This window comes from Macaca thibetana, chromosome 1, assembly GCF_024542745.1.
Source record: "Macaca thibetana thibetana isolate TM-01 chromosome 1, ASM2454274v1, whole genome shotgun sequence".
Classification (NCBI taxonomy): Eukaryota; Metazoa; Chordata; class Mammalia; order Primates; family Cercopithecidae; genus Macaca; species Macaca thibetana.
In genome coordinates, this window is record NC_065578.1 from 15,563,836 (window position 1) to 15,588,849 (window position 25,014).

At 51.4% G+C, this 25,014-nt stretch overlaps 1 protein-coding gene across 4 annotated transcripts in view; it reads right to left on the minus strand.

Moving 5' to 3' along the window:
- The window catches only part of PAX7 (paired box 7), a 114,676-nt gene that overhangs the window by 61,357 nt on the left and 28,305 nt on the right, over positions 1–25,014 (minus strand). The window lies entirely within an intron of this gene.

Genomic DNA, 25,014 nt, shown 5'->3' on the forward strand with positions numbered 1-25,014 from the left:
AAATGAGTTGGTATCTTACAGCACATAAAGTAGTGCTGAGTTGGTAACAGCTGAATGTTCAAAGAAAATGAAATGTAGAAAAACAACTGTGCTGACAGGTAAGCCTTCCTCGGTGCTCTCCTCCCTCTGGGTCTAAGGTATCCATAGCTGCATTTTCATTGATGGGACAGAGCAAAACTATCCACGCTTGATGCATTTCGAATGTGTCTGTGTACTCACTCAGTCCCAGTATCTGGGAGTTCAAAGGTGAAATCAACCCAGCCCTACTCTAGGGGTGCAGGGGAGACGGGTGGAGGGGAGGTCAGGTCCTGGATGGAGCCACTGAGCCAACTGCCTGACCAGTTAGCCCTGCTCTGGTTTCTGGTTGTACCTGACCACTCTCCTGACCCCCACCCTCTTCCTCCACACATGTACTCTCTTGTCCTGGTGAACAGGGACCCCAGCCAGGTGCCCTGCCCCATCCAGGCAGCTGGGCAGTAGTGCAGGGACAGGTGGAGAAGGGGATTGAGTGAGGGTACAGGAGTAGAGAGGGGGCTCTGCACCTTCCCCTTGAGACCCGTCCTTGACAGATGGGATCTCCATCAACTCCCCAGGTCCTGCCTACCCTGCCCCCACAGCCCAGCAGTACCTTCTCTCTCCCCTTCCCAGGCAGGCCTAGGAGGGGCCGGGTATGTCTTAAGACCACAGCACATCTGGGGAGTCCATTATCTCCAACCCTTGGACCAAGGTTACACAGCCAAGTTGCTGGCCCCAGAGGAGGGGACAGGAGCCGAGTCTCAGGGACTTGCCCAGGGCCACTGTCCAGAAGGTGGAAGGTGGGGATTCTAATGTGGGGTTTTCCAGGGCTGGAGTCCCACCCACTTCAGGCTGCTCCCCACACCCCCAATTCTCTACTGGGAAGAAGACAGGGTGAGGTGGCATTGATTCAGTGGGGAGCACTTCTTGCTTCTTCTCAAAGGGGATTCTAGAAAGGGGGCGACGTGGCTCCTCCCCCTCCATGGGGCCCAACAGCAGGCAAAGGGCAAGACCCCTCCATGCTGACATCTGAAGGGTCCCGCCGGCCCCTAACCAGAACCCAGGCCTCAGGCTCGGTGGCCAGGTCCTCTGGCTGCCCCAGAGGCCTCCTGGGGGCCAGGAAGCATTGGCAACATGAGGATCCAAATAGGCTCTGTCTGACTCCAAATCCTACGCTGTCTCCCAGTGACTGAGAGAAGCCCACAGGTTCAATTTCACTCTCCCAACTCAAGGAGAGGAGGGAGGGAGGAGAGTGTCTTTAGGAAAGCCACAGTTGGACTCTCCCTTGTTCACAAAACTTGACAAAACTTTTTCTTCTCCAGGGAGCTCCCATCGAACCCCACCAGGCCGGATTTTTAAATTCTAAGCCCGGCTGGGCCTAATGGCCCACACCTGTAATCCCAGCACTTTGGGAGGCCCAGGCGGGTGGATCACCTGAGGTCAGGAGTTCGAAACCAGCCTGATGAACATAGTGAAACACCGTCTCTACTAAAAATACAAAATTAGTTAGACATGGTGGTGCATGCCTGTAATCCCAGCTACTCTGGAGGCTGAGGCAGAAGAATCACTTGAACCTGGGAAGTGGAGGTTGCAGTAAGCGGAGATTGCACCATTGCACTCCAGCCCAGGCAACAAGAATAAAAAAATAAAAATAAAAATAAATAAAATAAAATAAAGTAAAATAAAATAAAATAAAATTCTAAGCCCTAGGTAGATGATTTGCACCACAAAATCTGATGCAAGGGGAAACTGCAGTGGGGCATTCTCTGATCCTGGCTTTGTGCTAGCAGCATGGTACTGTCCTTAGACACTAGAGGGCACTGTGTATACATTCCTGCCAGGAAGAAGCCTTTCTAGGAAGAAGGAAGTAGTACCGCTTGAAATGGTACTGTGTAGTTGCACGGACAGAATTCAGAGCCCTGTATTCTCGTGGCAGACCCAGAGCTCTTTCTTCTGCACCAAGCTGTGTACCAAGCACAAAGCACATATGGAAGATGAAGCAAGAGGTTGAAGCTGAAGATGTCATGAGGACCCTTCCAACTCAGTCTCTTTATCATGCTGGTGTCCTGTGCAGCTAATATGGAGTTTTGGAAGGGGTGGCAGCTGTGGATTAGTGAGGAGGACGAGGTGGGACATTTTAAGAGGGCACCTTGGGGGGCAGGGGCAGGCCTACTCTAAGAGGAGCTCAGTGTCAAATCTTTTTTTTTTTTTTGAGACGGAGTCCTGCTTTGTTACCCAGGCTGGAGTGCAATGGCGCAATCTCAGCTCACCACAAACTCTGCCTCCTGGGTTCAAGCAATTCTCCTGCCTCAGCCTCCCGAGTAGCTGGGATTACAGGCAAGCACCACCACAACCGGCTAACTTCATATTTTTAGTAGAGACTGGGTTTCTCCATGTTGGTCAGGCTGGTCTCAAACTCCTGACCTCAAGTGATCTGCCCACCTCAGCCTCCCAAAGTGCTGGGATTACAGGCGTGAGCCACCACACCCGGCTCAAAATCTTTTACACTCTTCCTGTGACTTTAAGTCCATCTTGAAATTGCTCGCTAGTTCTCATTCACTTCTCTCGTGGGTTATTTCAATCATTTACTCACCCAAGTTATTTAAGCAGTAGGGAGAGCAACGATTGTGCTGGGCAGAGCAGAGGTCACTATGCTGCTCCTGAAGGGCTTGCCTGCTTGGTCCTGTCTCACAGAGTGTGGTGGAGGTAGCAAGGGCTGGCACTGGGGGAGAGGTGAGAAGAGTAGAGGCAGTGGGGTCAGATGGACCTGGGTTCGAGTTTGGAATCTGCTTCCCACCAGCCATAACTCCCAGGTATATTTAAGTCCTAAGCCTCATTCTTGTTATCTCTAAAGGGCGAGAGTGATGGGAGACAGAAAGGAGGAGGGGAGGTGAGGAAAATTGGATGGAGGCTGAGCTCCCAGCCTTGTGTGTGACGGGCACTCCTGGGCTAGCCAGCCTGCCAGCCACCACTCCCAGACCCAGTCTCTCCTCTCCTTCAAAACGGCAGCCTGGCAGGTGGAGAGCTGGCACTCTGGGCTCATCCATGACCTACGGTGTGACCCTGAGCATGTCACTTGTCACTTGTTCTCTTGGAATCTCCATCTGCTTATCCATCCCCTGGGAGTAAGAGCTACCACCCTGCCTACTCCCCAGGGTACTGGTGTGGCTCCAGGGGAGGGAACCTAGAGAAACACACAGAATGGGGTACCCTTGATACGACTACCCCCACTAACCTAGGAAAGTGACTTCATTCCTCTGGGACCCAATTTCCTCATCTGTAAAATGAGGACAAGAATAGTACCAACCCCATAGAGTTGTCATGCACAAAGATGAAAGGAATTACTGCAAGGCAAGAACAGTTCCAGGTACTCAGTAAGCACCCAATCCATGTTAGCTGTTATTATTGCTGCTATTGTTATTATTGGCCCCTCCATGTAGCGTGGACCTATTTTACTTCTGTGTCCCTCAGAGGCAAGCACATTTGCCTGGCACAAAACACAAAGGAATGAATGCACGGACGAATGAATGAGCAAATGACTGAATGAATGAACATGCGTTTGTCATCCTTTCCTTATTCTTCCACGGTGGAGGCTTTGCACACCCCAAGCCATGTCCACAGACCCCACGTCCATCCCATCCCATCCTTTCCCCAGAAATCTGTCCTGGATGCAAAATGTACCTACAAAGAAGGGGCCAGGTGGTCTCAGGTAAGTGATTCAGCTGTAGCATAAATGCTGGAGGCACTAAGGGGCCAGAGGAAGACAGACGCCCAGGAAGCTGGAGCAGGGGAGGCCTAAGGAGAGGTCTCAAAATCAGCAGAGGGGAAAGAGCAGTAGCTGGGGCTCCAGTAGCCAGAGGAAGCTGCCCGACATGGCGAGGAAAAGGCAGCCCGATCACCCATCCGTGCCCCACAGAGCGACTGTGAAAGGACCATGTGCCTGAGAGGCCAAGCCTGCGGGACCCTCCTTCTCCCCGTCCCTACGCCCTCACCCCTCCACAGTACTGGAGCCCTGGGAGACAGAGGGGCTGTGTCCAGTTGGAAAGTTGTTTGGAGGTGGAGATGGAAAATGGCTTTCGGCCTCCTCCCTCTGCCCATGTAACTTCCTGCTTCCGGGCTCAGCCATGAAGAAGGACTTAAACCTGGGGCTCACTCTACCCTGAAGATGGGGCTCTGTGAACCCATGCAGTGTCCTCCGGTGGGGCTGGGTGTGAAGGCCACAGGGGAAGAAGCATTCAAACCACTGCTAGTGTGCTTTGACCTTACGAAAGCACCTTTCCTGTAGCAAGTCACATCACCTCACTACAATGCTCATCAGTACTTCCATTAGCCCTATTTTACAGGTGAGGAAACTGAGGCTCAAAGGGGTTAAGTAACTCAATGGCAGAATGACAGTGAAGGCCAGGCGTCGGTCCCAGTGCCCTCTTAACCATCGAGGTGGCACTTCTGAGCCTGCCGTGCCAGGTCCCTGGCACCGGCTCAAACATGCCCCCCCTGCAGACCCACTTCCAGCCTCCATACCGGCTTGTGTCCTGGGATGTTGCCTTCAAATTAGTTCCTGTTGTCTAACCCCACCATCCTCCCAGTCTGGACACGAAAGCCACATAGTCCATGAAACCCTCCAAGACTGCCACATCCAGAGAACTCTGCTTGAATCCCTGTGGCATTTGCTGCCCGTGCTGTCCCCTCAGCCCTTGGTATCAACTCCTGCTAGAGACTAATAATTAGCTTTCAGTGGATATGTGGATATGTGTGGAAAGTCCATCTCCCCATCAAACTGAGGACAGCCCAGGGTAGAGATGTGCCTTTATAATAAGACTGGGAGTTCCTCGAGGGTGGAAACTCTATTTTTTATTATACTGGGCATTGCTCGAGGACAGGGTGACTAAGAACATCTCTGCAGTTCCTATCATTCTAGGATTTTTTTTTTTTTTTGAGATGGAGTTTTGCTCTTGTTGCCCAAGCTGGAGTGCAATGGCACGATCTCATCTCACTGCAACCTCCACCTCCCGGCTTCAAGCGTTTCTCCTGCCTCAGCCTCCCGAGTAGCTGGGATTACAGGCATGCGCCACCATGCCCGGCTAATTTTGTATTTTTAGTAGAGAAGGGGTTTCTCCATGTTGGTCAGGCTGGTCTTGAATTCTCAACCTCAGATGATGCACCTGCTTCGGCCTCCTAAAGTGCTGGGATTACAGGCGTGAGGCACTGTGCCTGGCGCAATGATTCTTTTCTTTACTTTTCTTTCTTTTTCTTTTTCTTTTTTTCTTTTTTGAGATGGAGTCTCACTCTGTCACCCAGGCTGGAGTGCAGTGGCGCGATCTTGGCTCAATGCAACCTCCACCTCCCGGGTTCAAGCGTTTCTCCTGCCTCAGCCTCCCGAGTAGCTGGGAGTATAGGTGAATGCCACCATGGCTCGCTAATTCTTGTATGCTTAGTAGAGACAGGGTTTCACCATATTGGTCAGGCTGGTCTTGAACTCCTGACTTCGTGATCTGCCCACCTCAGCCTCCCGAAGTGCTGGGATTACAGGCGTGAGTCACTGTGCCCGGCTAGAATGCTTTTAATCACAGTCTATAGGAACTGCAGCCATCAGTTAAATAAAGCCACCCTCGTCATCACACGCACAGCAAGAAGAACTGATTAAGCTTCCCCAAAGTTGGAGCTTCTCCCCCAGGACTCTTTACCAGTTTCTTTTCCCTCTGGAGTTATTTCTATCCTTCCAGTTTCCCGTCTATCCCCACACTTCTATCTTCCTTCAAATAGGCCTCCCAGGAAAACTCTGAAACCTGACATTGTGTGCACCTAGCAAGGTGTACAGAGAAGCATGTGCCCCACAGGTGTTTACCAAGCATCCAGCTGTGCCTCACAAACCACACTAACAAAAGCTACAGCAGTTAATGTTCATCACGACGGGAACTAGGGGTCTCAGGATCCTGCCACCATGAAAGAGACGTGCTCTCTGAAAGATGGGCATGCTGTGCGCCGGTCCTGCAGTGCTGATGAGAAAGTCAAGCAGGATCGCTGGAAACACAAGCCCAACACGCCCACCACTGGGGCAGTTGCTATAATGGAGGCCATGCCGCCCCCCTTAGAAACAAAATCTCCACCTGAGAAGCCCGCCCAATGAAACAGACTTCACCGGTGCTCTGGAGACACCAATACCAAAGCCATTAACTTGGTTATTTCCCCTGTTACTGCCTCCAGGAACGCCAGATTAAAACACGAGTTATCATGGCGGAAGCGTCCCCCAAATCACCTCCAGTCAATAGCATGCCCCATTTAGATGAGAGGACTCTTCACGTGGCCCAGAGGAGCCTGTGGGCTGGTTGTAAAGACGAGGGGGACTGGGGTTGAAACCCTGAAGTTTGTCCCTGACTTTACCTCCAACTTGCTGTGTGACCTTTGCTGAGTCTAAACCCCTCTCTGAGTCGCATTTTCCCTACCCCTAAAACCAAGGGGTCTTCCTGGATCTCAAAGAACAGCCTGAGAAGGGGCCCGGGCTGTATCTGATGGATAAACCCCATCTCCAGGGTTCAGGACAGTGCCGGGCATACAGTGAGGCCGGCTTTCAACAATGCCTGTTGCTGGAGAAAGGATCATTGACTGGTGGGGGTGCTGAGGAGTTTCGGAAAGGGGTACGATCCTAAGGATCCTAAGCTGTGTGGTGTGCAGCATGAGCTACAGGACGCCCTGAGATCATCTGCTTCCTGTGGGGGAGGGGAAGGACCAATTTCATCACCCTCCCATTCAGCCTGGGGCCTGCCCTGCCTCCCGGGATCCCCCAATCCCCCTCTTTTCCTCTTAGGAGAAGGGGGTGGGGAAGCCTTATCCTTCCCTTCCCCTCTCCTCCCCCAACTTCCCCTCCCCTCCCCCCGCCACTCATGGGCCCCTTGTGTCTCCGGCTGGTCGCTGGGCAGCGAGAGGCCTTTCATGATGCATTCTCCCGCTGGCCCCCTCCCCACCCTCTCTCCCCAGCAACCCCATCCTGTCGTGCCCCCATCAATCTACGGCAACCCAGCCCTCTCCAGCTGGCCTGGCTGGGCCGTTCCCAGGCAGAGCAGGTCCACAGTGGAAGGTGGTGGAAAAATGTGGACAAATTTCTGATTTGCAACACTCTGGGAAAGAGTTTATTGCCATTGTTTGAGGACGAATGTATAAATAAAGCAAGGCGAAGATGGCAGGGGGAGGCTGGTGAAAGGCAGAAAACGAGAAATTTTATGGCCATAAGGAGCGTACTCTAATGGTGATTTTTGAGGCACTGGACCATGGTAGTTACTTAGCCAAATGATTGCTGTGAAGCTGGGCGAGGTGGCTTATTTCTTAATTACTGTTACGTATTATGTCAGGCGGAGGCCCCAACCCTGGAAAACTTGGTCCTGAGCGGACCTGGCTTGGAACCAGCTCCTGGTGCAGGGATGCTGGTGGGCAGATGGGAGGCTAAGTGAGGGCCGTCACCTGCCCTGATCAGGGGAGCGATCCTGGGGCCTGCTTCATCTCCCCGCTGCCCAGACTCCTGCCCCCCGAAACACCACTGAGAGAAGAAGTGAAAGAAAGACTCGAACTTAGAGCCACGCCTTCAAGATATGAATTCACTCAACACATCAGGGTTGAACACAGGTATGAGCCCCATTCTGAGCTAGTTATAAGAGCTGTGACAGAAAACGAGACTTCAAAAGCTGTTTACAAAAAGCAGCCGGGGGCTCATTCTGGCTTCCTGGCTGGGAGTCTCTGCAAAGCTATTCAGAGAGCAGGACAGCAGGTGGGAGGGGCAGCCTGAGAAGGGGGCCTGGGCTGTATCTGATGTATTCATTACCCCACCTCCAGAGCCCAGGACAACACCGGCATACAGTTGGGCTGGGGACAGGAGAGATGCCCTGACATGCTATGTCACCTTGGCCAAGTAGGTGGCCTCTCTGAGCCTCTGTTCCTTCACCCATAAGACTGGGTGGGCTGGGTGGGGCTAAATAGTCCTTTTTTGGTTCTAACATCTTAAGATTCTGCGATTCTAAGATGCTGTGGTTCTGTTGCTGTCAGAGTTGGTGAGGTTGATTTTTCCAAGGCCATCGGCATGTGCCTATTGGACACTTTCAGCTTCTTTTCATGGTTGGCGTGTGTCAGGTAAGGCAGCCACTGAGGAAAGAAGGGGGCTACTGAGGGTTTACTATGTCCCAGGAAGTCAGTGGGCACTGCATCCTTTCATAGAATCTTCACAATCATCTCATGGGAAGAGGACTCCTTCAAACACTCGGAAAGATGTGGAGACTTGCTCAGATGCTAAGCAGCAAAGTCTCCTTTCAAACCCAGGTGGGGCAGACACCAAAGCCAATGAATGCATTTTAAGTAAAGCAAGCCACCTCCCTACATCTTCCAGACGAGCTGTCAAGTGTTAGCAGCATCCGAATCGCCTAGAGGGCCTCTGGAAACACAGGTTGTCGGGCCCCATGAGGGAGCCTAGGAAGTCTCATTCCCAGCAAGTTCCCAGATGATGCTGCCCCTGCTGTTGGTGGGGGGGGGGGGGGTGGTTCACAGTTTGAGAACCACTGTTCCATAGAAATGCAGAGAAAACTAGCAACAGCAAATAAGCAGGACCATGCTGCTCTGTGAAAGGGAAAAAGAGCGTAGGGAGAAACAAACAACCCCTCTCACCCATTGCCACAGTGGAAAAAGAGGGACAGACAGCGGTGCCAAGTCCTAGCCCCTCATGGCTCCAAAGCCCTGGATCTTTTTCACGTGGAAAGGGTGGAGACGATGCCAAGGGGGCGAGCTTGGAGGGGGAACTTCTTTCTCTGCCCCTGCTCCTGCAACTCGCCGTGGTGGCTGTGTCATCAGATTCTTGACAGACCACAGCCTGGAAGCCTGCCTCCTGGCCTGCTCCGGGCTCTGGAATCACCTCTTTTCACCCCTTCTCTCCATCCTGGCTCTTTTCCTAAGTCCGTTTTCTCCTCACCATCTTTCCCTTTGTGTTCAGCAATCAGGTGTGTCATTGGTATTCACAAGGGGAAAAGAGCTGTTAGAGTATCAGGAGAGTGGCCTTTAAAAGGCTGAAGTCAGGAACCACACCTGACACCTACCTCTTCCATGAGCTGTCTTCCAGCCTCCCCTCTTGAATTACTTGGAGGAACCATGTGTCCGCTCCATGAAGATAAGGATTTTTATCTGTTGTATTCATTGCTTTATCCTCAATGCCCGGAAGAGGGCCTGGCCCATGGTAATTGCTCAACAGACATTTGTTGAAGGAATGAAAGAATTGAGTCCTCTCATATGAGCAGATCTGTGCAATAAGGTGCCATGTTCCAAACAGTTTGCTCTTCAAGCCAACGTGATTGTTGGTGAGTATGTTGTGATTGTTTTGTACAGTAATTTCAATAGAGATGTATTTATGCAACAGCAGACACCTGGCCCCGTGCTGGAAGCCCCAGCTAGCCAGCTGAACAGTTCCAAGTTCCAAGGGGCCCAAGTTCCAAGAGGTTGAGGAATGACCAACACAGGTACTCCATCAAATTCCCCCTTTTGCTTCCAGATGTCTCAGCCACTCAGAGGGCCCCCAAATGCAAATGCAGTGTCTTCATTATGGCTCCAAAACAACCTCCCCTGCCCGTGGAATGCCTCATCCATCCTGGGGTTTGAGTATCCCACTGCAAAGAGTCGGACATCTTTGGAATGGATTCCTGAAGGAGACACTTTTTAAAGGAGTTAAAATTCAATTTGATTCTGCTGTTTACGCCTTTTAAAAGTTTGATGTGTTTTAGATAAAAAACATTTTTCTGATCAATAAAAATAAAACCTGTTACTCACACCCTGGGGCAATTACTGCTCTGAGCTCAGTTTACTGAGTCTTGATCAAATAAACAATGTTATTTTCCAACAGTGTTGCCAGCCATAGGTTAGTTACATTAAACTAGCAGGAAGGTGGTAGAATCTGAAAACGCACTGCTTCTGAGAGGGCACAAAGTCATGCTTCTAGATATTTGGGGGTGGACAAAAATGTGTTCATTTAAGGAGCTGACAGTGTGGGATTGGGCTCTGCGGTTCTGAAAAGCACGTGGTCCTCTCCATGGGGATAAAACAGTGGTAACGGGTGTCTATGATGCTCTTGCCTTATGCCAGGTACTAAGCTTTGCATTCATAATTGGCATTATTCCAAGCACACCCGTTGTGAGTATGGTAGGCATCAATATTAAACCAGTCCTAAGGAAGAGACTCTGAGAGGGGCAGTGATTTATCCAAGGTCACACAGCTATATGTGGCTGGGTCAGGACTGTAACCCAGGTCCGTCAAGAGTCAGAACCCATGCTACAGACCCCTTGCCACTCCATCTCCGTTTCACTAAGGGAGGGCAGTGAGGAGGCCTTGGAAATTGCAGCTCTGCGTGTGCCAGTGCTGCTGCATCCACACTCTTTTACCTCCTCTTCCCCGCATCAGCGCCATGCTGTGCTTGCTCTAAATAGCCCTGATAGAGGCTGCATGAAAGACCAGTGCTCTGGCCGGGTGCGGTGGCTCACTCCTGTAATCCCAGCATTTTGGGGAGGCTGAGGCGGGCAGATAACCTGAGGTCAGGAGTTCAAGACTAGCCTGGCCAACATGGTGAAAACCCCCCTCTACCAAAACTACAAAAATTAGCCGGGCGTGGTAGCGTACGCCTATAATCCCAGCTACTCGGGAGGCTGAGGCAGGAGAATTGCTTGGACATGGGAGGCGGAGGTTGCAGTGAGCCGAGATCTAACCTTTGCACTCCACCCTGGGCCACAGAGCAAGACTCAATCTCAAAACAAAACAGAAACAGTGCTGTCCAGTCTGGGGTTGCATTTAGCAGGAGGGGACGCTGCACCTGAGACAGGGATGCGTATCCTGGGAAGATGCTGCACCTTGTGCTTCCTGAAATTGATGTGGAAGGACACACACTTTCTGCCAGCCATGGTTCTGCTGGGTGGGTGCATGACGCACCCTTACAATCCTGAGGACATTTATTTCCTGTTTTATCTTTCTAAACAAACAAAAAAAAGTTGATATTTTATTATAAGAATCTTATGTATTCTGTAAGAGACGGGGGAAGGGGATGGCTTGGTGGCCTCAGAGGCTAAGCTAGACCTGTAATACCAGGATGCCAGGGGACCTGGTGGCTAGATTCAGAGGGGCAGTGGTGAAAGAACAGGAGACAGCAAAGGAAGATTCTGGAAAGTGAAGGGTATTATCAAGGGTGCATGGGATGAGGAAGCTGTTAGGGTTGGATATCAAGCTGAGTACCTTGGTGAATGAGGAGGGACAGAAACAAAGACTCACAGAGTGCCCTGTATTTGCCAAGCTCTGTTCAGACATTCCCTCATTTCATCTTGACAACTACACCCACAGGAACTTTATTCTTCCTATTTTATTTAGTTATTTATTTACTTTTTTGTTTTAAGAGATAGGGTCTTGTTCTGTCACCCAGGCTGAAGTGCAGTGGTGCAATTTTAGCTCAGTGCAGCCTTTAATTTCTGGGCTTAAGTGATCCTCCTGCCTCAGCCTCCCAAGCAGCTAGGGGACCACCACGCCTGGCTCATTTTTAATTTTTTTTTTTTTTTTAGAGTTAGGGTCTTGCTATGCCAGCTCCTGGCCCCGAGTGATCTTCCAGCTTCAGTCTCCCAAAGCACTGGGGTTACAGGTATGAGCCGCCACGTCTGGCCTGTTCCCATTTTAAAATAAAGAAAGTAGAGGTTCTGATTAAGCCAGCAACCCAAAGATATAAGGCAGGGCCAAGATTCAGGATTTGAATCCAGGCCTGCTGAGCCCTCCAAGATGCTGGGAGGGAATATGTCTCTCCAAGGTCATTCTCCCAGAGCCCAACCTCCACCATCACACTCTCCTCCCACCTGGCCCACCGGGGCCTCCCAGCCCCAACCTCTGGCTTTCTTCCCCTTCCAGGCTCGGCTGTCTGCCCTCTAATTAGATTCCCCTGGAAATAAGAGTGCATTGTACAGTTCTGCTAAAGGCAAACTGATTTTTACCATTTCTTTTCTTTCCTCCTCTTTAATAACTCACAATGTCTCAAGGAGGTTTCACTTAGGGCCTGCACAGTGGAAAATTATTCTGTCTCTCATGCACTCATTTTTCTGTTGAGGAAAATTGAAAACTGGATTCCTCCTCCATCACTGGCCCCCTCTCTTTGCCTACCTTGTGCCCAGAATATTCTAGACCTCTCCCGAATTGCCTTCTAGGCCCCTGTCTACCTCGAAAGCAAGTCCTGCTGCCTTCCTGCCCCACAGCTTGGAAAGGCTGGCAGGCCCGCTGAGCTAGGGAACAGTGAGGGGTCTTTCAGAAGTTTAGCGAGGAGGGAGGGAGCGAGGGGGTATGGGGTGCTGCGAGCCAAGCGGTTTGCCCGGCTTCGCGATGTGTTTGCCTCCAGAGAACTGGACTGACTCCAGCGCTTTCGAGGCAGGAGTTGGGTGAGTTCTGAGCCTTTATTGGTCCCATCGGGTTCCCGTTAAGTGTCAGAGAGTAAATTATAAACAAATGGGTCCAATTTCCATTTCTAAGGCCGTCTCCAGCTCTGCCTTCGCCCTCTACATGTAACAGTACATCCTCTTAAGTGGTGCCTGATGGGACAAGGAGCCAGGTGGAAGGACCCACACCGGCCCGGGCTGTCGCCTCCATGGCCTGCAGTCCCTGCCGCCTGGCTGGCACCCTCTGGTCAGGCCCTGGAGAGAGGCCAGCAAAGTTTCCGGTGTGACGGATGGACAGATAGACTGACGGACGGACGCCTGGGGCTGCAGGTCTGGGCCCTAAGTCAACAGGTTTCATGAATTAGGGGTTGAGAGCTCAGGCCGGAGGGAAAGCAAGAGAGTGAAGGGGTACTTAGTGGAGAACTAGGCCTGGGCTAGGGCTGGTGGGGCCACAGCCGAAGAGGTGTGAGGTGCAGAGGCAGGTCCCCTGGGACTGGGCACTCAGGACTTTGGGAACAGAATGTCTTTGGCACCCTGGGTAGGGCAAACAAAAGCCACCTCTACCCTGCCCTGCAATGCTCCACTACTCAGTCGCTGCTCTCATGATGGGGGTTGGAAACAGGAGACTCAGCCACACCCATGCAGATAATTGATTTTACAATAGCTGGGATCATTTGCTGGACACCAAGCTACGGGCACTCACTGTTGCATTTTAGCCTTGCTGTGGCTCCACGAGGTAGGTACTGTTTTATAGGCAGGGGGTCTAAGATGCAGAGAAATCCTCATCGGTGATCATTTCAGCTCATAGAAAGCGCTTCCTATGTACCAGGAGGTGTGAAGGGCCCTTTTCTTTTCTTTTCTTTCTTTCTTTTTGTTTTTTTGAGACGGAGCCTCGCTCTGTCACCCAGACTGGAGTGCAGTGGCACGATCTTTGCTCATTGCAACCTCTGCCTCCCGGGTTCAAGTGATTCTCCTGCCTCAGCCTCCCGAGTAGCTGGGACTACAGGCGCGTGCCACCACGCCCAGCTAATTTTTGTATTTTTAGTACAGATGGGGTTTCAACATGTTGGCCAGACTGGTCTCGAACTCCTGACCTCATGATCCGTCTGCCTCAGCCTCCCTGTTAAGGGCTTTTTGTGAATTAGCTCCTTTATCCATGACAACTATGTTGCAACCATTATCATTCCATTTGCAGATAAAGCAACCAGAGCTCAGAGAGGCCAAGCTGCTGTCCACGTCTCAAAACTTCTTAGCAGCAGAGTATGGGATTGTACTGAGGTCTGGGGCAGGCACCAGCCTTCCCTTTTGGGACAGCTTCCCCATATAGACTTTGTCTCCAAAGCCCGAGACATCCTTTCTGCATCAAAAGAGTCGGTTCAAGCTGGGAGCAACCTGAGAGACAACCTAGTCCCAACTTGTTGTCTTCCGGATGTGAATACTGAGCCCAGAGAGGGAATGTGACTTGCTAGAGGTCACACAGCAGTCAGTGAGAGAGCTGGGACTGGTTCTCATACACCCTGGGGGTGTGTCAGTAAGAGGTGAAGGGGTGGCCGACAGCAGATCTCCTGAGGGTGCCACCCTACGGTCACTGTTTTTGCTAAGTCTTAAGGCCACTGACTTGGGACGCCGGCTCTGGAGCTCTAAAGAGCCTACGGATTCCTCATCTGCTCCCCTGCTCTGTGGAACCAGAGGCTGCTACCAGCAGAATATGACTTTAGAGACTGAGAATGAGGTTTGAATCCTGGTGCTCTTGGGCTGCTCAATCTGCCTCTCTGAGCCCCAGCATCTAGGAGGCAGGAGGATGCTCTAGCAAAACAAGTACATCAGAAAGCAGAAAGAAAGGAGAGACCCCTGTCCCTTGGCCCCCAATCCCTCCCAAGGGTCCCCGAGGAAAACCGACACAGGTGCTTACCGCATCCTCCTGGGCCCTGACATGTTGTAGGAGGAAACTTGAGGAAGCCAGGCCTGGCCTGGGAAGAACTCATCTACAGCCAAGGCGGCTGAGTCACTGTTTGCCAAAAGTTACCTAAGATGTGTCCAAACAAGAACCAGCCAGGGTCCTGCTCCAGGGCTTCCAGACACACCCACCTGCCTCAAGCCAGCACACAGGCAGCCCTCCTCTTGGGAAAAGTGGTGCCAGTCCCAGGGATCATTCAGGTCCCGAGAAAAGTTTATGCAAATGCATGCAAAGTATCTGGTACCAGGTAGGTGCTGCAAAAATGCAGCACCTCAGCCAAGAGCAGATCCTCTTGGATGCAGATCCTCAGCCAAGAGCATATTGTAGTAAGAAACAAGGACTTCAAACACAAGTCTGACTCCAGAGTCAGTTCTCTAAAAACAGTATGTTATACTCTGTCCATAGAGCATTGGCTTCTGGGCCTGAAATATTAAAAACTAAAACTGAATGAAGTAATATAGTCACCAAGTTGTACTCACTCGTTTCCGTCGCTGTGAAGGGGCCTATTTTCTTCAACTAAAAACAGTAAATTTTTGTTATGTCATTACTATTATTATTATTATTTTGAAACAGAGTCTCACTCTGATGCCCAGGCTGCAGTGCAGTGTCAAGATCAAGGCTCACTGCAGCCCCGACCTCCCAGGTTTAAGGCATCCTCCCACCTTAGCCTCCTGAGTAGCTGGGGCCACAAGTACAGGCCACCATGCCCAGCTAATTTTGTTTAATGTTTTGTAAAGATGGAGTCTCACTATGTTGCTAGGGCTGGTCTCTAACTCCTAACCTCAAGCAGTTTGGCTGCCTTGGCCTTCCAAAGTGCTGGGATTACAGGTGTGAGTCACCACACCTGGCCATCATTATTTTTAACAAGCATTTACTGAGCACCTACTAGGTGCCAGGCACTGCTGTCTCACACTGGTTTCTCTTCTTGTCTGCCTTACAGCTCTGTGATATGGTCCTGACAGTGCCTGCTTTGTGTGGGCCAGGACGTTGAAATTCAGAGGGTGTGACTCAGGCACCTAATATGGCTGAAATATCCACAGCTCTGACACTGGGCCAGAAGTTCTCAGCCTGGGCTACTCCTTGGAATCACTCAAGGAGCTTTAAAAAATACTGCTCCACCCTCTGTCCATTTTGATTTAATGGGGCTGTGGTGCACCTTGGGCACTGGGATTTGTAAAAGCTCCCTCATATGAATCTTGTGTGCAGCCAAGGCTGAGGACCTCTGCTCCTGGGCTCCTGGGTTTTGCTTGGAATTTTCCCGTATTCTACTCGGTTCCAGAGGCAGCATGGTTAGGAGACTGGGATGTGGAGGAAGCATCTTTTGATAGCTCAGCTGGGAGGCATGTAGCTAATTCTTAAGAGAAAAGGGAGGATTGGGACCTGGGAAGAGGGCATGTGTCCCACTGGCCTTGGCTTGGGAAAGAGGAAAGCAAAGCTTGGACCTTCCTCAACCCCCAGTGCCGGTTAGACCGGCTTAGGGACAGGGATCCCACATAAGTAGGCAGGTGGGCCAGAGTTCCTGGGTGTGGAGTGGGAAGGTCATTGACACCGTCTCCCTGCCTCGACCACATTTGTAGAGTTCTTTCCAATGGTCCTCAAATTTCCACCCCCCTCAACCCAGGATTCTATGACTTGTAGATACTAACAGGTTTGTGTTTCCTTACGTCTAATCTCAATCCCTCCACCGCATCCTCCAGCATCTACGTTCTGTGATTTGTCCTCCTGGCGCTCCAATGTTTTACGAGAATCTGGCTTCATGGGGAAACATCCGCTTTTATGGGGCTGCTGCTCCAGGGTGTGTGCAGACCAAAGCTCCTTCCTTCCCTCCCTCCCTTCCTCCCTTCCTCCCTCCTCCCTCCCTCCCTCCTTCCTTCCTTCCTTCCTTTCCTTCCTTCTTTCCTCCCTTCTTCCCTCCCTCCCTCCTTCCTTCCTTCCTTCTTCCCTCCCTCCCTCCCTTCCTTCCTTCTTTCCTCCCTCCCTCCTTCTTTCCTTCTTTCCTTCCTTCCTTCCCTCCTTCACTCCCTTCCTTCCTTCCTTCTTTCCTCCCCTCCCTCCCTCCTTCCTTCCTTCTTTCCTTCCTTCCTTCCCTCCTTCACTCCCTTCCTTCCTTTCTTCTTTCCTTCCTTCTTACCTCCTTCCCTCCTTCTTTCCTTCCTTCCCTCCCTCCCTCCCTCCCTTCCTTCCTTCTTTCCTTCCTTCCTCCCTCCCTCCCTCCCTCCCTCCCTCCTTCCTCCCTCCCTTCCTCCCTCCCTCCCTCCCTTCCTTCCTTCCTTCCTTCCTTCCTTCCTTCCTTCCTCCCTCCCTCCCTCCCTCCCTTCCTTCCTTCCTTCCTTCCCTCCCTCCCTCCCTTTCCTTCTTTCCTTCCACTCTCTGAAGGATGCACGCAAAACCCAACCACTGAACAAACTTCTCCCCACCTCTTCCCTTCTTGTAAAATTTTTCACTTGGCCTAGAACTTCTGAGGGGGCAATTATTATTTTCCCCAATTTTATAGATGAGGAAAGGCACCGAGAGGTAAAGCAGCTTCTCTGATAGCACACACAGCTAGGGTCAGGACTTGAACTTGATTCCTCGGCTCAGCTGGTGAGCAAGGGGGAAGCTGTCTTTTTTGATCTGCAGCAGGAGGGAATGAAGTCAGACCGAAGGAAGAACTGTCCAAACTTGGTAGCCCTTAGCTCTAGAACCAGCTGCTATGGAGAAGCTATAGAGCATCTCAGGGACCTTTCTCAACGACCCCAGAGGACCCCCGCTCCCTCAGCCTATCCTGGAGCCAAGGTCCCTGATGCCCCCACCACCAAGCAGTCTGAATTTTTCCCCAGGTGAGTCGAAGAGGAAATTAAATCCTGCTTCCTTTTCTCTGAACTTGCCAAAAGTTTGTTTGCTCTGAGAATGCTGAGAGGCCTGGGAGGCCTTGGCTTCTTCAGTTTCAAATAATTGACTTTCAAAGCCTGTCTCCAGGTAGAGCGCTGCCACACAGCACCTAGGTGAAGGGTTGAACCCCGAGGACTTTGCTGGGGAATGGGGTGGTGTTGGGGCTCTGTGATTGGCCAGATGCTTCCCTCAGTCACCCTCTGGGCCCCACCAACCCCTTCCTCCACCCCAAAGCCTTTGCCCATAATCACTGACTGGCATCACCTTTACTCAGATGGGGAGCTAAGAGGATCAGGGCTGACCGCAGGCCCTCAGTATCCCTAAAAATGTTGCTGGGCAGCTATTAGGAAGACTGTGATATTTGCAGGTATGTTCATCTGTGCCATCAGCCTTTCTGAGGCTTGTGACAGAGACTATGCCACCTCCTTCCCTGACAACTTCTTTGGAGAGCCTATGAGGTCCCTACAGGTCAGAGCAAGCTCAGGGCCTCCCCTAGACCACAGCCAGGCCACTAAGTGCAAAGGTGTGGGGGACAGACCCAAGGTTTGGAGTTGGCCTTCAGCCCTGGTCTGCAGAGGTATTTTTTCCCCTCTAAATTAAATGATGATTTTGAAACAGAATGAATTAGATGGACACAGCCTGGGGGAAAGGAGGTGCAAATGAACCACCACCTTTCTTTTATTTTTATTGAGATGGGGTCTTATTTTATTGAGATGGGGCTATGCTGCCCAGACTGGTTTCAAACTCCTGGGCCCAAGTGATCCTCCTGCCTCAGCCTCCCGAAGTGCTAGGATTAGAGGCTGGAGCCATGATGCCCAGCCTCTTTCGCTTTTCTACAGGAAAGCGTCACCATTTCTGCAGCTGAAATGTCGCCCAAACTGGGCGCGGTGGCTCACGCCTGTAATCCCAGCACTTTGGGAGGCTGAGGCAGGCAGATCACCAGAGGTCAGGAGTTTGAGACCAGCCTGGACAACATGGTGAAACTTCGTTTCTACTGAAAATACAGAAAATCAGCTGGGCGTGGTGGTACACGCCTGTAGTCCCAGCTACTGGGGAGGCTGAGGCAGGAGAATCTCTTGAACATAGGAGGCAGAGTATGCAGTGAACCAAGATTATGCCACTGCACTCCAGCCTGGGCAACAAAGCAAGACTCTGTTTAAAAAAATAATAATAATAATGCTGGGCGCGGTGACTCACGCCTGTAATCCCTGCACTTTGGGAGCCCGAGGCAGGCAGATCACGAGGTCAAGAGATTAAGACCACCCTGGCCAACATAGTGAAACCCCATCTCTACTAAAAATACAAAAATTAGCTGAGCATGGTGGCGTGTGCCTGTAGTCCCAGCTACTCGGGAAGCTGAGGCAGGAGAATTGCTTAAACCAGGGAGGTGGAGGTTGCAGTGCTGAGATTGTACCACTGCACTCCAGCCTGGTGACAGAGTGAGACACTGTCTCAAAAACAAACAAACAAAAGCAATGCCACCCGAGCCCGCTCATGCTGCATCTCTCTAGTTCCAGGCACAAGCCCGCCTCACTGCTCACCTTCGCAGGTTGGCTAGAGACCTGTGATGGTCATGTGCCACGGGTGTGTTGTTAAGGCCATTGTGGTTGAAAGCTGGGACACCCTCCACCCCTCTCACTAGACCCTGATTTAAGAAATAATAATAAGCTACTAACCTTTACTGAGCACTTACTGTGCCCAGGCTCACTGCTAAACTGTGTGCACACATCACATCATCTAACCCTCTCAACCACCCTATAATGGAGCTCTAGATTGCACTTGAGGAGACTGAGGCACAAAGAGATGATGCCATCTTCCTAAGGACACACAGTAGAGTCCAGACTGGAGCTTGGGTCCAGCTGACTCAAGATTAGCCACCACACTACACTACCAGGTTTAGAATCACTAGAACCAAAGGGTAGTGTCTCCTGCTGGGCCCTGTCAAGAAGCACGTTCCCTGGAAAGGGAACACATGATCCTGTCTCCCTTCAGGATTTGGGGTTCACCATGATATGCCCAGGAGGCTGGCATATGTCTACGGAAATGAGCATTACAACAGGGAGCTCCTAGCCTCCCCTCTGCGGGGGCTCACCTTCCTGATCTGTAAAATGGGGGCATAGGACTAGATGGCCCCAAGCTTCCCCTGTCTCACCCCAGATCTGACATTCCATCACTTACTTTGGGACTCTGAGCAATGGATGTCATCCTCTGAGCCTCTCGATTCCCCCATGTGGAAAATAGGGGTGACGAGGCTAGTTCATAGAGGGCTGTAGGGATCACAGCTTGGGACAAGCTTCATAAACATTCATGTTGTCCAAGTGCTGGCCAAATGAGAGGGTGACAGCCTGGTAACTGGACTTTCGCAAGGCTGCCTCGCCCTCCTACCTCCCCTTCCCCAGGCATGGTGTTCCCTCTTCCAGGTCACCAGCTCCCGATTTGTTACACCTCCCAGCCTCCCCGAGGTTTGGAAGACTTTCAACAGTTGTGAAGGAAAAACTCAGACGTGGCCATAGGCTGTCAGGGTCCAGAAAAGAGGTCACCACCGCCTCAGAGGCATGAGATCATCTTTCCAGCAAAAGGGAATCGGTCCCAGCTTTGCCACTGATTAGCTGTGTGACCTTGGGCAAGTCACTTAACCTTCCTGGGGCCTCTGCCCCTCCATCTGTGAAAGTGAGAGGGTCAAACTGGATGCTTCCAGAGCTGACATCTGAGGAGTGTCTGCTGGAGAAGCTCTTTTCAGCTCCAGATCCCAATCTTGGTACAACGATCTAGGAGAGCTGTGAGTTTCAAGATCCTGGATTGGGAAAGTGAATTGCAGCCTTGGAATCCCACTTTATTAAGGCCAGTGGGTGGGGTGGGGGCTTTCTAAACCCCCATTTCACCTCTGTGCTTTCTTGCTGGGAGGGAAAAGGGAAGACTGTGACACTAAGAAGCTGTCTGGCATGGGCTGGTAGCAGCTGGCCTGAACTTCAAGGCTTTGTTAAAGTCATAACTGTTCCTGACCTGTGGGGAGATGTCAATACCACGTATCTTTCACCACAAGCTGTTATACTTCTTATCTGGAGTCTGTCCTCTGAACTTAGGATAGGGCCAGTTCCTCCACCTACCCCAAATTATCCTAGAGGACTGAGAGTCAGAAAACCCAAATTCAAATTCCAGTTCAGGCTGGATGCGGTGGCTCATGCCTGTAAGCCCAGCACTTTGGGAGGCCGAGACAAGTGGATCACTTGAGGCCAGGAGTTTGAGACCAGCCTGGTCAACATGGCGAAACCCCACCTCTATTGAAAATACAAAAATTAGCTGGACGTGGTGGCATATGGCTGTAATCCCAGCTACTCAAGAGGCTGAGGCACAAGAATCATTTGAACATGGGAGGCAGAGGTTGCAGTGAGCTGAGATCATGCCACTGCACTCCAGCCTGGGCAACAGAGCAAGACTCTGTCTCAAAAACAAAACGGAACATGGGCGCCTGTAATCCCAGCACTTTGGGAGGCTGAGGCGGGTGGATCATGAGGTCAGGAGATCGAGACCATCCTGGTTAACACGGTGAAACCCCTGGGCGACAGAGCGAGACTCAGTCTCAAAAAAAAAAAAAAAGAAAAAGAAACACGGAACAAAACAAAACAAACCCCACAAATTCCAGTTCAGCTGCTTTCTAGCAGGAGACCTGAAGAAATCATCCAGCTTCTCTGGCCCTTGGTCTTATCATCTGTACAATGGGCACAGCTATGGCTCTTCAGTTAACAGGTGAAAGTGATGAGCCCAAGGCTAGACACATCCATTCTCAGCTATCATCAGGTTGAAGGTGACTAAAACAATCGATAAAACTCATCACTGGAGAGGTGTCAAGAAGGAACCAGCCTCCGGAAAATGATGTCCTGGACACATTATTAACTGATTAAGTCCAGAACAGTGTCTGTTGCACAGTCCCACTTTGTCAAAATAAACATATGTATAGATGTGCCCGTTTCTCTGTGGAGAAACATCTAGAAGATCAGACTTCCAAGTTATTCATCATATTTAACTCTGGAGAGTAGGAAGCAGAGGCTGACAAACTCTTTTACTTTCTATATTCTTTAAGTGTTCGAGGTTTTTTTTTTTTTTGTTTTTTCACAATAATATGTGATTCCTTCAATATAAAAAACTAACAGGCCAGGTATGGTGGCTCATGCCTACAATCCCAGCACTTTGGGAGTCTGAGGCAGGTAGATCACCTGAGGTCAGAAATTAGAGACCAGCCTGGCCAACATGGTGAAACCCCGTCTGTACTAAAAATACAAAAAAAAAAAAAAATTAGCTGGGCATGATGGCGTGTGCCTATAGTCCCAGCTACTCAGGAGGCTGAGGTAGGAGAATTGCTTGAACTTGGGAGGCAGAGGCTGCGGTGAGCTGAGATTGTGCCACTGCACTTCAGCCTGGGTGACAGTGAGACTCTGTCTCAAAACAAAAACAAAACAAACAAAAAAACAAACAAAAAACTAAAACTAATACGGTGTTTTTGAATTTGAGAAACCAGCTTTCTTTTCTCTAATTCCAAGCAGAAGTGTGGTGTGGAGCTACAGGCTGTCTCACAGGGTGAGAAAATGAGTGACTGAAGGAATGAATGAACTAAAGAATGAACAAAGGAGCAACGCAAACTCCTGGACTGCAGAAAGGTCGCCTCATGGAACCACACCAGTGAGCATTACCCGGAGCATCCTCCAAGACGGCTGGGGCAGGGGTCGTCATCTTTAGGCCCGTTTTGAAGGCAAGATCACCAAAGCTCAGAGAGCAGGAGTGGCTTTGGCCAAGGCCGGGTCACATAACTTCAGCAGCACTCACCCCAGGCTTTGGGAAACCAAAGCTCCCTTTCCTCCCAGGCCTGCAGGAGGAGCTGCCTTCTTGCCCTCCACCCCACTCCCCACCAGCCCCCACAACACCCCAGCACCCACCCTACCCCCAGCGAAGCACCAACCCCAGAGCAGGTCTCTAGGACACTGGTGCAGGCAGAGACCAGGTTGTGCTCAGTCAGGGCCCCCAAAATAAACAAAGCCACTCACTGAGGTCCAAGTGGCTGACTCCCACCCCCTCCCTGGAAATGGCCTTTGATTTCAGAACAGGCTGGAGTGTGAAACCAATAAAGCTTCCTGTGCCCATAAACAAACAGGCAGCCGGTTAACCTCCCCCTCCCGGCGCCCTCCGCCCACCCCCTGCCACTGGAAGGCGCGGGCAGAGGGCAGGACTGTGCTCCATTGTCCTTGGGTAATTAATTGCATAATAAGGAGCCGCACTAAGCTTCAAAGGCCAGGCCCAGTTGGCTGAGGGAGCCCCAGCTCTTGTGTGCTGCAGCCAGAAAGTCAGCATGGGCTCCAGGCCCACACTCTGAGCACCTACTGTGTGCCAGGCACCGCGTGTGGCTTTGTCCGACGCTGTGAGGTGGGTGTCGTTAGCCCTATTTTACAGATGAGAAGACTGAGGTTCATGGAGGTCATTTCTTGTCTGCAGTTACAGGGCAGGGCAAAGGGCTGAGTTAGGGTGCAGGCTTCCAGACAGTCCTGAAGCAAGCTCTGGGAAAGGCCATTTCTATCCTCTCAGCCTCTGCGTGCCCATCAAGGAGCGGGAGGAGGATTAAAGTCTAATCCAAGAGATGTGGACACACCAAAGGCAGGTTTGGGGTGGGAGGAGAGATCAGAAAGTTTCTGCAAAGATGCACAGGAAATGTGAGTCTGAAAAAATAAAGACTAATTCATTTCCACCTCATGGACCCCAAAGCCGGACTCTCCCACAGCCCCTGTGCCCCCTACTCCCCATGGCAACCCTTACGCTGAAGGGAGGGATATCTGTGCCTGTCTACCCCAAGCAAGGGGGCCTCTGAGGGCAGGGACGGACCCACGTTGTTCTGTTTCAGCCAAGCTCTGGGTATTTATTTCTCAACAGAGATTTACCGATCATCTAACAACCACGTGTCAACTGTCTAAGCCTCCATCCTCTGGCCCCCTCCCCATTCTGTGCCCCCTGCTCTAGCACACGTTTGCTTTTTCACTTTCCCCTCTAGCACTCTGAAGCCCCTCACACTCACTATTTACTTCAGCCTTACAAAACTCCTACGAGCAAAGTAGCTTTTGCTCCATTTTACAGCCAAGAAAACCGAGGGTCAAGGAGAGGAAATAGCTCCTTATTTGCTCATTTCTCCCCTAACTCATCCTCCAGGTCCCCCACCCCTGTGAATCCTCTCCCCCTTCCCTTTAGCCACTGGCTCACAGGCCAGGACTGGGCCCCACCTCTGAGCCCCCTTCTGTTTTTTCGCTCAGGATTCCTGAGCCCAAGGAGCCAGGCTTGTTTATAGCCCTGCTGGCTCTGGTGCCTTGGTCCCAGCTCAGGTCAGCTCTCTGGGGCTAGTAGGGGCTTTTGAACGTGGTAAACACAGGTTACAGGGGTCAGGGGTCACAGCCCTTCCTTGGGGGAAGTTAGACTTGAATCATCCATGAAATAGTAATGCTCAACTTGGGGCGCGGAAGGGAGGCAGATTTCTTAAATTATGAGGACTCCACGACAGCCCTCCCTCCACCTCCCAGGCCTCACTCAGCCCCCGCTTTGGTCTCCCTGGAAGGACTTGGCATCTGGATTTTCCGTTTTCCTCCCTCCTAATTCTGTCCTTAAGCCAGAAAATACAAGGTGTCTGGGGGAAGAGCAGAACAGAAAGGAAGAGAAGAATGTGGCATGTGTCGGAGGCCTGGTCTGTCCTGGGCAGAGTTGGGTTGAAGTGGTATCACCTCTCTTCCACAGGTCGGGGGATGACTTGGCCAAAACCTCCCAGCCAGCAAGTGGCAGAGCCAGGATTCGAACTTGAGTTGGTCTAAGTCAGAGAGCCAAGTTCCAAATGGGAGGTCCATTTGGCCCTATCCTAGTGGCCCCTCCTCTGACGGAGGCTCCAATTTGGGAGCGTTGATAAGGAGGACACCCCGGGCTCCAATTCCACCCACGAGCATGGATGAATTCCTACCTCCCACATCCATGCTTCCCCTCAACAACCCGACACAAGGGGCAGATGCCGAAGGGTAAGGCCCTCGAGTACATGGCCCGCTGGGCTTTTCCCAATTCTTTTCCAATCACTCTTCCCTTCCCACCCATTCCTTAACAAAGGTGGGAGGAGGTTGAGGCCATTCCATGTGACAGGTACCTGAGCCCCCATGGACCTACGAGACTGATCCTTACACCCCAGGGGGTAGGGTGAGCAACCATCCCAGTCTGTGTGGGACTGAGGGCTTTTCTGGAATGTGGGACCCTCAGTAAGAAAACCAGGAAAGTCCAGGCCAAATGGGACAGTTGCCTGCCTACCAGGACTCAGAGGCAGGGTTCCCACCTCTCAGGCAAGAGCAGTTTTCCCCCCACCTGGCTGCTTGCCTAAGGTCCTTTCCTTTCCACTCTCTGTTTCCCCAGGGGAAACAACCACCAGGGAAGGTGAGTTCAAATGCCCTCCCTGGCCCTGCTAGCAGGGAAGCTCCTTAGAAGGTGAAGGTGAATGACATGGGTGGAATTCTCTAAACCATGATCATTAGGGACACTCCCTTCTCAGGCCCCCTCAGTAGCACCCAAATTAAGACAGATGTGGGACTGGGAGAGAGGGAGGAAGAGAAGTGGAAAGGAGGGGGAGGGGAAGGTTTGCCCTCAATCCTCAGTGGAGGCCTGGCTGTCCCCTCCCCTTTCCTGCTCAGGTGTCTCCGAGAAATTATCGAGTTAGGGAGCATTTATTGAGCACCTGTTCTGCATATG